This window comes from Myodes glareolus, chromosome 4, assembly GCF_982192425.1.
Source record: "Myodes glareolus chromosome 4, mMyoGla1.1, whole genome shotgun sequence".
NCBI classification, from domain to species: domain Eukaryota; kingdom Metazoa; phylum Chordata; class Mammalia; order Rodentia; family Cricetidae; genus Myodes; species Myodes glareolus.
The window spans coordinates 55,353,563-55,366,247 of NC_142029.1; the positions used below are offsets into that span (position 1 = coordinate 55,353,563).

The 12,685-nt window shown below is 44.7% G+C and overlaps 1 protein-coding gene across 12 annotated transcripts in view; it reads right to left on the reverse strand.

Moving 5' to 3' along the window:
• Positions 1 to 12,685, reverse strand: part of Zbtb38 (zinc finger and BTB domain containing 38) — a 75,101-nt gene that overhangs the window by 24,005 nt on the left and 38,411 nt on the right. Inside the window, exon 3 of one of the 12 annotated variants that reach the window (XR_015001843.2) lies at positions 4 to 9,434. The exons of 10 other annotated variants lie outside the window; for them this stretch is intronic. The gene's annotated coding sequence lies outside the window, so the exon portion shown is untranslated. Of the gene's footprint in view, positions 1 to 3; positions 9,435 to 12,685 lie in introns of those variants that run through there. One more of the 12 variants, XR_015737695.1, reaches the window with a different exon arrangement.

Genomic DNA, 12,685 nt, shown 5'->3' on the forward strand with positions numbered 1-12,685 from the left:
AGCAGTTTGGTTGTGATTTAGCCTACAGAATATTTTCTTCCTTTTAGTTTAAGTACTAAAGGATTCACTAGCTTGCAGTTTGTTCGGTAAAAAAAATTTAAAAACTGGGTTCAATTTGAGGTTTAACATAGTTCTGTACTTTGTTGTAGACCATGCTTCAAACTGCCGTCAAATTCCTTGATCATCAACAAACGCTCGGGTCAAGCAGTAATTCCAAGTCATCTTGCTCGGTTGGATCAGTCTTTCTCTTAATTGATTCCCTTTCTCCTCTGAAGGCAAAGGTGGGCCCTGCCTACTGTAGTGCCTGGCTCATCTCTCACTCTGCTGCCTTACTTGCTGTATGCTCATTTCATTAACACAGAATCTTGGGCAAAGTCCTTCCCTGTCCAGGGTGTGACTTGTGTTATATCACAGCTGACGATCAAAGCCCACTTCCAGTTTACCTATAGATGGTGTTAAACACATCCAAAGAAACATCTGTCCTCCCTCAAATGCCAAATCCATTTTCTCAAAAATGTTTCTTAAAACAAAGGCATACATGAAAGCATTGCTTGAGCAGGATGGAGTAATTTGATTTAGACACTCAAAAGGCACAGGAAAAGCCCACACCTGAACTCATTCTCCACTTGCCAGAGATTCTAGAGCCTGCTCCACTCATTTGAGGAACCCAAGGGATTCCTCAAATGCAGCCCTTGTCCTACCACGGCCCTTTAGGGTTTTTCCTTTCCTTATTTTGATCTCAATTCATTTGGTCATTTTGTTTTGAAGAGAATATTATAGAGAAGCCAAGGGTGATGTGGGATGTCTTTCTGTATGCTATGAATATGTGCTGCTCTCATTGGTTGATAAATAAAGTTGCTTTAGCTTATGGCAAGGCAGGATAAAGCCAGGTGGGAAATCCAAGCAGAAATACAGGAGAAGGGCGGAGTCCAAGAGATGCTAGCATCTGCCCAAAGAGCAACATGTCAGAGCACCACTGGTGAGCCACAGGTCACATGGCAATACAGATGAATAGTAAGGGATTAATTTAAATGTAAGAGATAGCTAGTAATAAGCCTGAGCCATTAGTCAAACATTTATAAGTAATATTAAGCCTCTGAGTGGATATTTAGGAACAGCTATGGGGCTGGGTGGGACAGAAAGGCCTTTGTTTACACAAGGGTTTCACGTGGTGAGCAAAACAGGCCTCAGATTTCTGGCTTCTGTACTAGGCTCCACAAATGGCTGTGTTGGGACCGCACTTTCTGACGTTGGATGCTGCCTTACCTCACGAAGCCTGTATCAACCTGTGAAAGGGAGCTCACACTGCTTCCAGAGTGCTGGACCCATGGGAGATCAGCGTACAGCAGCAGCCAGCAAACACAAATGCAGCTGACTGACTTTATTTTGAGTTTGTGCTTTTAGAGGAAGGCATGTGGGCTTTTCTTTCCTTTTCTGCCAGCTCCAATTTCCAAACGTCCAGGACTGAATTTTGCAACTAAAACTCAAAATTTCTTGTTTATTCTTTTTCTATTAAATGTGTTCATTTGGTTCCATTTTTACCTGCTAACACATTGAAGAACACTAATTGTATCTTAAATGATATCCAGTGATTGTTTAAATGTACACAGATTCCTGCTTCCACTTAGGATGGTGATGACCAAAAGGCATGAAGGTAGCTAGAGAAAAATGTTCTTGCATTTACCCAAATTGCCTTTGAAGGGAAGTAGTGTGTATTTGTAACTCCTTAGGACACATTTCTCCATCTTTCAAAATAGGAATGCTGGAACCTCAGTCTCCTTCTTAAATAGGGAGGCTGAAGGTGCACTACCAGCAAGCAACCCTGAGCAGCAGCTCTGGACACTAATGCACTCAGACTCCAAGACACTAGAAACAGGATGTGAGTGAGTCCAGAAGGCTACAGAGCTGCAAGGAACAGCCTCAGAAAGAGAGAGCACAATTTCACCCTCCCTGGAGCTAGTGAAGTATAGCCCAGGGCTGGTCTTTGGTTACAGGGGACTGCGTGCAAAAGCACCATCCTGTCTACTCACTCTTTTCAATGAATGCTCGATTAATTTCCTTTCTCCTCCAGTCCCTCAAACTTTTCCCAGCGTCCTCGTTCCCTGCCTCGCTGTGGAATTCAGACAGCCTGCACTTGTTTCAGCTCTCATATCCACTTACCAAGTAGAATACCTCCTTCCCTATCCTGACTCTTCCCAAGCCAACTTTCTGAACTCAAACAAAGAGCACCCAGTCATAGTCACACTGCTTGGGCCTGTCTCATCTACAAGTCCCTCTCATAGAAACCAACTCATTTCCCTTCCCATGATGTCCCCGTTGCTATGAGATGATATTTCCATTTCAAAACAAAGAGACACTGGGACTCAGGAAAGTTAGACTGCAGTCCGAGCACCACATAGCTTACAACCGGCAAGGATGGGAATCAATCTTGGTCATGTGGCTCTATTTTTCAAAAATATTTTTGTGCATGTGATTGTAACATTAGTAAACACAAACCATCATCTCCTTTTGATGAGCATGTTTGATTCCTGGGCTCACTTTATGTCAGATGCTGCATTATCACTAGCTGACCAGCCTGTATGCAACACTATGTTACAGAAAATGTGGTGCTACAGATCATGAGGTCACTTCTTTATTCTGCTGTGCCACCCTTCATTACCTGATCATAGCACTATGTTTAATCTGGTCTGTAAAATGACAGCAGTATCTAAGAGGATTACGATAATTATGTTAAAAGCACTCTATGATGAACAAATCTTGTCCCTATGCCACACAGCAGACTTAAATGCTTGAGACAGGATTCAAGAACTAGGAAAATGAAGTGACTCATATACCAGGGTTAAACAGGGCCAAAGGGAACCCTTTAGTGACATTTTACAAAGATTAACTAAGGCTGTACAAATAGGAGTAACAGACCCAGAATCTAGATGAGTACTTATTGAATCTCTGGCTTTTGAAAATGACAACTTAGAATGCAGAGATACTTGGGCCTTTAAAGGTTAGATCATCACCAATGGATGAATGGATCCTACATACAATGAACGTTGAGACATTTGACTATAATACTGAAGCTTGGGGAGAAGCAATTTCCAAAGGTATGAGGAGACACCAAAATGCCAAATGTGGTAAAATAGGGTATCTGAGAAGGGATTGTAGACATGGAATTCCTAGAAATAATGTCTCCTCTGGGAATGGCAAAAATAGAACGAATCAATCTTCTGGATTATGTAGGAGGTGTGGCAAAGGCCGACATTGGATCAATAAATGCAGATCAACAAAAGACAGACAAGGCAACCCAATACCATCAGAAAACTCCTGAGGGGCCTCTCATAGGCCACCAAGTCAAACGTGATTCAGTCATTCCCAGTTACTGTGGAGGACAAGTCTCAACAGGAAAATTAAAAAATCCATTGCCTGCTGTAAAAAAACATGCTGTTCTGGATGATGGAGGATGAATCAAAAATTCCAATAGGAAATAGGAAGCATATATTTTGGCAGACTTCTATAAATGTTCAAAGACCAATGCTAAGAGTGTGTATGAATAACATTGTAACTGAGGGATTACTAGACATGGGTGTGGATGTGAGTATCATTACGCCAGAATCTTGGCATCTGAATTGGCCTCTTCAAGAGGCAAATGTTCCATTCCCAGGAATTGGAATCCTATCTCAAGTGAAGCAAAGCATAAGATGGGTTGAATGCATAGGGCCAGAAGGACAAAGAGGAAGGCTGGGCCATATGTAGTTAATATTGCAATGAATTTATGGGGTCATGACCTGCTGCAGCAATGGAATACCCAGATTAACATTCCTGCAGTCCCAGAAACTCATGTTTCTGGGAAGGATATTGTAAAGTACTGCACACAAAGGTCATCAGCTATCCAGGCTGTACAAGAACACAAAGTGACTAGCAAACCTTTAGAGGTATTAATGGCCTTACCTTTAAAACGGTCAACTGAGAAACCAATATAGGTTAAACATTGGCCTTAAACAGAAGAAAAGCTACAGGCTTTAGAACAGCTGATACAGGAACAACTAGATGTTCACCATATTGAAGAATCAACAAGCCCTTGGAATTCTTCTGTATTTGTTGTTAAAAAGAAACTGAAAACAGAGAATGGTGACAGATTTAAGAGCTGCCAACAAGTTAATTCAACCTATGGGCCCTCTATAATCTGGAATTCCTCTGCCTTCTCTATCACCAAAAGGATGACCTCTTATGGTTATTGATTTAAAAGATTGTTTCACTATACCTTTACAAAAAATGACAGAGAAAAATTTGCCTTCATAGTGTCTACTTATAATAATCCTCAGCCTACTAGGAGATACCAGTGGACCGTCCCCAAACAGGGAATGCTCAATAGTCTCACCCTGGGCCAATACTTTGTTAGTCAGTCACTGGAGATAATATGTAAACAATTTTATTATGCTCAAATCTGAGCTAGTGATGGATTATTTCGCAACTTCCATCATCACCTTGGCAGGAAAATGTTCAGGCAATGGTATGACATATTACTAGTAATGAATTTTCAACTCATTTCCTAAAATCACAGAGTCTTTTGTTTTATTAGCAAGTATCTGAGACAATACTGGTTCAAAGAAAATGAAATATTTCCTGCTCTTGGCCTTTTGGATTCCTTGATTTCTTCACATGGCACCTCTGGGAGGATCTGTCTCAGGGATTTTATGGACTTGCAGAAACCCCCATAAGGTGATCAGAGAAGCTGCTCATGGGTGCTCAGGGCTGAGGAGAAGTGGGTATTGGGGTTAGTTTGGGGAACTCAGAGAAAGGGAGAGGAGCTAAATCCTGGAGGACCCAAGAGGGGAAACAACATCTAACTCTAGGAAGAGGACTGAGCAACTCAGAGTCAGGAAATGGAATAATGCATCTGAAGAGGGATGGACAGAGCAGGGGGCTGCTTCCCAGGGCCTGATGGGAGATGAGGAGGGAGAATGGCAGGGCCCCAGATGGGGGTGTCAATCCCATGATGACTTGGACTTTTCCTTTAGCCCCAAAGATTTTAGTACTAACTTCTTAGTGACGAGAAGAAGAAGGCTTGAAAGCCATCTGGGTGGGAGAATCTCCTAATTGGAAATTAGAGGAAAGAATGGCCGACTAGCCATTAACAGGCAGGGATCCCAGATGAAAGAGCTAGGGTGGGGGAGGATAAAGAAGTGTGGGTCCCTCTAAGTAGCCTGTGGGAAAGGCAGGAGTCTCTGAATCTAAGCCCACTGTGGACCTGGCTACTGGAGAAAGCTGCAGTGCACTGGCGTGGGGTGGGGGATGTTGGGAAATATTTTCAGGTGTGTGACTTTTGTTTATGCTGCATTTGTTTAACTCTGTGAAGTTGTGATTCTCTGCCTGTCTAAATCACCTGATGGCCTAATAAAGAGTGACCTGTAGTAAGGCAGGAGAAAGAATAGGTGGGCCTGGCAGAAAGAGGATAAATAGGAGGAGACATTTAGGAGAGAAAAGACAGAATGGAGAAACAAGGGGAGGAAGACTTTAGGGGCCAGACACAGAGTAGGAGTGAAAGTAGGATTTACAGAAGCAAGCAAAGGAAAAAGTCCAGAGGCAAAAGGAGTTTGGATAATTTAAGAAAAGCTGGCTAGGAACAGGCCAAGCTAAGGCCAGGAATTCATAAGTGGCAATAGATCTCTCCAGATCATGATTTGGGAGTTGGGTGATGGGCCTCCCAAAGAACAAAACAGCAAGGCTTTAATAAAAAGAATAAAACAAGAAGCCTGGAGTAAATCTGAGTTTCACAGGTGCCCAGGTGCTTTTAGATCAAGGCAGTTTGGGGCATTAAACTGGTTTCCTAAGTGTGCTATAAAAATTAACACCCTTGACACTAATCCATTTTCTACAACATAGAGCCAGAAGTCCAGACAAGGTGTTTACAGGGCCAGGATCTCTTTGACAACCATGGGGCACGGGCAGAACCCTTCCTTGCTGCTTGTAGCTTTGTTAATTCTCTTTTTTCCTTGACTGCAGGACTCCCACCTCCGCCTTTGTCTTCTCCTGGCCATCTCCTCTGTGTGTGTATGTCTCTCTTCTGTGTGGCTTGCCTGATCATCTAGGATGATTTCAAATTCCTTAATTATGACGATATGTGAGATCATTTTTCCAAATGAGGTCCCATTCACAGGTTCTGAGCTATAGGCATATCTTCTGGGAGGCCTCACCATCCAACTCATTAAAACCATCAAGGCAATTAACGTATATGGATGAACGGGAGAGGGGCATGGATCCAGAACTGTAAGCTGATGTCCCTAGCAATTGGCAGAGAAGAAAAAACAGAACGATTGCAGGGACCATTCATATACACAGCGGCCCTTCCAAGCACTCCCCGGAGCTGAGAGACACACCCCCATGCTGTGAAGCATCAGGGCAAAGCCCACCTTAAAGTAGTACAGGATAATGACACACAGGTTAGCAGAGCCGCTAGGACCATGCCACCTTCAAATGTAGGAAGAACTCTGAAGGGCCGAAGAGATTTAGTTCACTTTCTAAATTGGATTAATATGATAGGAAGCTCAGATTTCCTCTCTAAAATAGTGACGTCCTTTTCTCCCCACCCTTGTCCTTAAAGTTTGGACAAGTCACCGTGGCGGAATGGGATTATTTTGGTTTAAGCTGTTTCTTTAGGGTCAGGCAGTACTGCTAGTCACCAACACTGGGGTTGGTTTTGACCCTCCCTTCTCACCACCTATTATGGTTCCAAATGCCTTCAAGGGGAGTAGCTCATCCCGAGTTCTTACAGTGATACACACTAACCACTTACATCACTTCAGACAGAAACATCTCTTCTTGGAAACCATTGTAGCAGTTTTCAGAATTTGATTCTTACTGAGAATCCAACTCTCCAGCATGCGTTTCTAAAGCAGAATCCAACCCATGCCCTCCGAGACTGTTCCCAAGCATGTTCTAGTTAGCAAACTGGCAGACTCCCAAGCCTGCATAAGTCTGTCTCTGCTTTGCTAGAATGTCTACGGCAATGTTCCCCAAAGGTTGAACTCACGTACATTAGGGGAATCTTGGGTGCATTCTTCCACCTAGTGGGTCTGGGGTAGTGTGCGAGGCAAGGCTCTCAGGTTGGGTCCCCACTGGCAGCCCAAGGACCACACTGAGGAGCGAACAGCACCACTTCACTGCGCTGCCTGACGACGTCTCATCTGTCAACACACCTTGGAGCTAATTCCTAGAACATTCTGGCTCCCCACTGGTGACCCCACAAACTACACAGCCTTACAGAGTGGCAGAAATTTGCCTGACTAACTCCAGTGTTCCAAAAGAAGATTGGTAACTATAATAAAAGCAGGTGAAGTAAACAAAACCGATTCTAGAGCACTGCCTTACACGTGTGTTCCATCTTCACTCGACTAATAGAGACGGTGAAAGTTCACCTACACATGTGGGTTAAATGAAGCCTAAGGAGGTGAAGGTCCCCTGCTCTGGTGAAGCGGTAATAGCTATAATGGAGATGAAGAAGAAGCCAGTGATATCAAAGCTAACATTTGCTGAGCACTTTCTATGTGCCAGACTCTGCATTGAATGCTGTATGGACATCATGACTCACCACTGCCAAGAGGAAAGTGGGAGTCGCTAAAAGATGTCGAGGAGAAAGGGAAGGTATTTCACACTCCATGTATAGAAGGGGAGGGGACAATTTGTGCAAATCCAGGACAACTCAGAAAGTTGCTGCCTGACAGTTTGGTAAACATCCCTGTTGAGTAAGGATGTCTAGTCTCATGTCAGGAGATGCCTGCTGTCCTTCATCACCGGGTGCTAGGCTTGGCTCCTTTCTACTGCCTTGGGAGGTGCCGTCCCAGATAGGGAGGCACTTCCTCTGGTGGACTCCTCCTGTTTCACCCAGTACTGGTAGTCTCACCACGGTTGCCACAGATACCTGATGCCTCTCCGGGCGGCACAACCATCTGAAACAAACCATGTCGTTCTCAGCTACAGACTTCACGGGATTATTTTGCTCACATGGAAAGGGTATAGCTCTATACGAAGTGGGTGGTCTATGTGCTGTGACACAGAGACAGGACAGTCAGTGGTCATTCCCTTTCCTTGGATGAGGCCGTGGACAATTCCAAGCCCAGTGAGCTACAGAAAAAGACTGCACAGGTTCCACTGTGGTGATCCTGATGAGGGGAGGGCTTACACAGGATACAGTATAATCCACAGCTGGCAGCAGCCTGCGGACCAGTCTCTAAGTTCCCACAGTGTTCTTCAAATGTCTTGGAACTGGATAAACGGCTCAGTGGTTGAAAGTAGCTACTGCTCATGCAGAGGACCCAAGTTTGGTTCCCGGCATCCACGTCTGGTGGCTTACAACCACCTCTGAGTCCAACTCCAGAGGGATCAGACTCCTCTGCTGTAAGTGGGTGCTTGCATTCACATGCACATACCCACACACATGTAGTTAAGAAATAAACCTTGAAAATAAAAAGGTCTAATGCCTTCTGGCTTGCCACATGTCCACTACTCCCTCTTTCATCTCAGTCCACAGTGAATGCTTATTCTGCCTCCCTGCGTGGACCGCATCTGGCTGACGCTCTAGTTCTTCAGCACCCCTCCAGGCTGAGGGGGAATCCCGGGAGGAAGAGAGCAGGGAGCACACGCCTTGCTTCGACCTGTGTGTTTTCACTAAGGGGTCTAGTCAAGCGACAAGAAGTGATCAAGCCATCAGGTCTACCCACACTCCCTTTAGAAGAGAGGCCCATACTCATCGTCAGTGGGTGCTGTAATGAGTAACAGTAATGGCCGAGTACCACACACAGGCCTTTATTTAGCTCAGCACAGGACTCTGAGCTGACATCATCCAAGTACATTGCCGTGTCCTAATGTGACAAGGACAAAATGACAGACCATGAGAATGGAGCCGGGCAGCCAGGGCTTCAAGACAATGGGGCAAAACAATACAGCGTATCCACTGAGACACAAATCAAAACTGCTTCATGGAACAAAAGACGCCAATGCCAGGAGGCCAGGTTCCTCTCTAGAGATGCCACGGAGACCAAGTGCTGCCTGGAGAACAGTCTGAGTGGTCACTGTGCATTGGGAATTCCTGGACCACGACTCTGGGGCTTTGGTCTGGCTCTGCTTTCACCTCCTCTCTACCTTCAGCTGACAGCCTCACATTTGCTATGGTTTCCCATGGAGTTCTAGACACAGGGGGTCAATGTATAAAGCCTTCTGTTTGGGGCTGCGCCCCAGATGTTCATACTTTCTCTATACACACATTTCCCATAACTCCCCCTGCATGTTTGCAGTTTGAAGCCACTGCTTGCACTGTGATTACTGGAGGGAGGCCAGGTATGGTGGCACAGGCCTTGGAGAAGTCCTGGGGTTGTGAAAGCCACTTCCTCCTAGAGTTTGGGAAGCCTGGATGAGCAGCAGAGTTGTTGAGCAAGCGCACAGAAGGCCTGAGGAGGAGACACACATGCCTTTTCAGTGATGGAAAAGCTACTGGAACCCTGGTCAGCCAACAAATGGATACAGAATAGTTTTGACCAAGGAAATCAACAAAAAGTGGACCAGAGTGGGAGAAGAGTATGAAGAACTACATTCGGGCGGCATGTGCTGACTTTACCCTGAAATTACTTTTATTAAAGCAGAATGCATCAGGTGTGATATGTGTGAGGGCAAAAGCCTGTAATCCCTGCACTGGGGAGGCAGAGGCAGGAAGATCGTGAGTTGGAAGCCAACCTGGGCTACACTGAGAGACCGTCTCGCAACAATAACAAAGCTCAGAATGCATGTTTCTGGCACTCCCTGGGTATTTAAATAGTTCTCATGTTCACACGTTTTAGAGAGAATTTATCTACACTTTAAACCGTAAAACTCCTCCAACCCAAACCTGTCCCAGATAAAAAGCCTACAGTACGCCGTTGAGAGCGACTGTGCTTTATACTTACTCAGCTAAAAATAATCTAAACACAGGTTATGCTACGTACGCCAGTTTCTGCCTGTGCTTTCATTTTAGAAAACAGCTCATAGGCTGCACAGTGGGCGGGGAATCACCCTGGACTCAGTACAGAAAATGGCCACCCGGTTGGGACCTGCACACAGCAAACAGGGTATCTTCTGGGGACACTCTCATTCCAGACACAGAGGAACTTCTTTCTCCACCAGTACCGTAAATCTTGCTTCCCAGAGAGTTTGTTTGCTGAATGCCGCAGTAACTACCTACCAGAGCTCTTACTATCTCCCCAAGCGAGGGAGCCTCATGGGGAAAAACGTGGTTTTTTCTTTCTTTCTTTCTTTCTTTCTTTCTTTTTTTTTTTTTAACACAAGATGGTTGTTAGGATTCAAAGAGAGACTACATTAAACCTTACAAAAGAAGAAAACCATGCTGACAAGTGTTTTTGAAGAGAGGAGCAAAGCATTTCGCCAGAAACTCTAGAGTCAGCTCTGTCAAAAAAACAAACAAAAACCTCTTTTAATTGGTTTTCTGAAAATAAAAATGCCAAAACAAAAGATAGAGACAAACACGGAGAAATTAAATTAATACCAAAGCAGGACAAGCATTCACACAGCTGGATATTTCTGTTTTGGAAAGGACGTGTCTTCCAGGTGACTGAGAGTACATCTGTGCAAAAGTCAACTCACCGCGAACGGGCGTGAAGACACTCAGAATCACCAGACCTTGATGAGGGGAAAATGAAGGTTGGGTTGTTTTCTTCACTCCAGTTAGCACAGGCCCTGAGGACAGCCAGGGCTCTAATGCCCAGGCTGGGAACAACTCCACTCAGGCTGCCCTTCAGTCACCCACGTCAGCAGAGCGATCCTTCCCTCGTTTCCCATGAAAGCCATAGGAAGGGTGAACGCACAAGGAAGGTGTGATTCAACAACAGGCACTCAGAGGGTGTGCCGGTGACACTTCCATCACACAGATGGGTGATTCAGCGCTGAGGCAGTACAGAGAACGGTTGTTTGACTCACATTGGGGGACCACAAGACCAGAAGATGGATGCTGAAGCAGAATGTGCAGTGTGTTTTTAAAAGAGGAAATCCTCATTTACATTAGGAGCCAATCATAATCCTCTTAGAGCTGATTGGAGGCGGGGGGGGGGGGGGTGTCACACAAACACACGGAAGCTTGGGAAGGCGACTGTGGTTGCATGGCAGAGAGCAACGTGGTGTGGGTGGAGGAGGGTAGAATGCTGGGCCACAAGCATTTGGAACCTATTCTTATATGATTACAAATATGATCCATCAACATGGATAATACAACTACGCAGTTTTGGAGCACAGGCGCCTCATTCTTTTGCTTCCTAGAGATTGTCATTTGGAAATCTCCATCTGCAGTCAGGGCAATTTTTGTTTAAAACACAGATATCTGGTTCCACTCCAAACCTACTGAATCAGACAGACTCTCACGGCCCAGACACCTACATTTCGGTTAGAGACCCCGACTAAGTTTTATTTATTTATTCATTCATTCATTCGTTTATTTTTAACAAATTTCCTTTAAAAGATTTGTTCCTATTTTATGTGAATGAGTGTTTCGTCTGCATGGATGTAGGTGCCCTGCATGCATACCCAGTGTGTGTAGAGGTCAGAGAGGGTACTGGGTCCCTTGGAATTGGAGGTACAGTCCCTTATGAACTGCCACCTAGGTGCTGGGAATCAAACTCAAGTCCTCCGCAAGAATAGCGAGTGTGTTTAATCACAAGAGCCATCTATCTCTCCTCCGGGGAAGCCTGATCCACGCTACACTCCTGGTCACTTCAACACACGCAGGACAGAACATATAACGGGAAAAAATAAATAGACTGGAACAAATCAGGAAAACACAGTTTCCTGTGCAGATTCACCTTAGCACGAATCTCCATCTGTGCTCAAGGCTAGAGATGAAGGAAGTCACTACCGATCGGCTGCCTACCATAGTGTAGTTACAGATCAAACTACCACTCAGAGCTTCAAAATAGACCAAAAGCTGAGGGTGGAAAAACTCAGAACTTCATGTAAGTCACAAGTCTGGAAAATGGCCCGGCTAGTTTGAGAGACTGGGTTTCTCTGACTCCAGTATCCTCATTCCATTGTAGTAAGCTCATGTGCTCAGAAAAATAGACACATTATTTAATATATATGGCAAAAAGCAACGGAATTAAATTACTTCTAGAAACTTTGCAATGACAAAGTTTTCTTTTCTTTAGTTCATGTTTTTAAGAGAGATTCTCTGATTTGTCTGCCGATAATGGAACACATTGTTAACCCCACTATCAAAACCATACTTAACATCCTGAATTTTAGGAATGAGGCGTATGTTTGGGAACATGCTAGGATCAATGATTTATGCAAGATTCACTCTTGATTTGTGCATGCTATAAACATATGCAAACACAATTACTTCATTTGCACTGTGTATATCACACTCCCTTGCAAAGAAAAATGCCCACAGACACACACTGTACTTCGAGCCCAGTCTCATGCTCTTGGGCCCATCCCTCCTACTCTATGGCCCAGTGAAAGTCACATTCCAGAGGCTTCTGGAAACATGCTCCTCTGAGGTTTTTTGCTTTCTTGACAGGCTTCTGTCTCCCTAGGTCATTTCTTTTCTTACAAGGCTCAATACTCAATCACATTTTCCCATACCCTAATGGAAACCTTGTCTCTTACCTTTTCCTAATTTTCCTGTATACCAATAGCTCCTGAACAGGCCTTTCCCTTC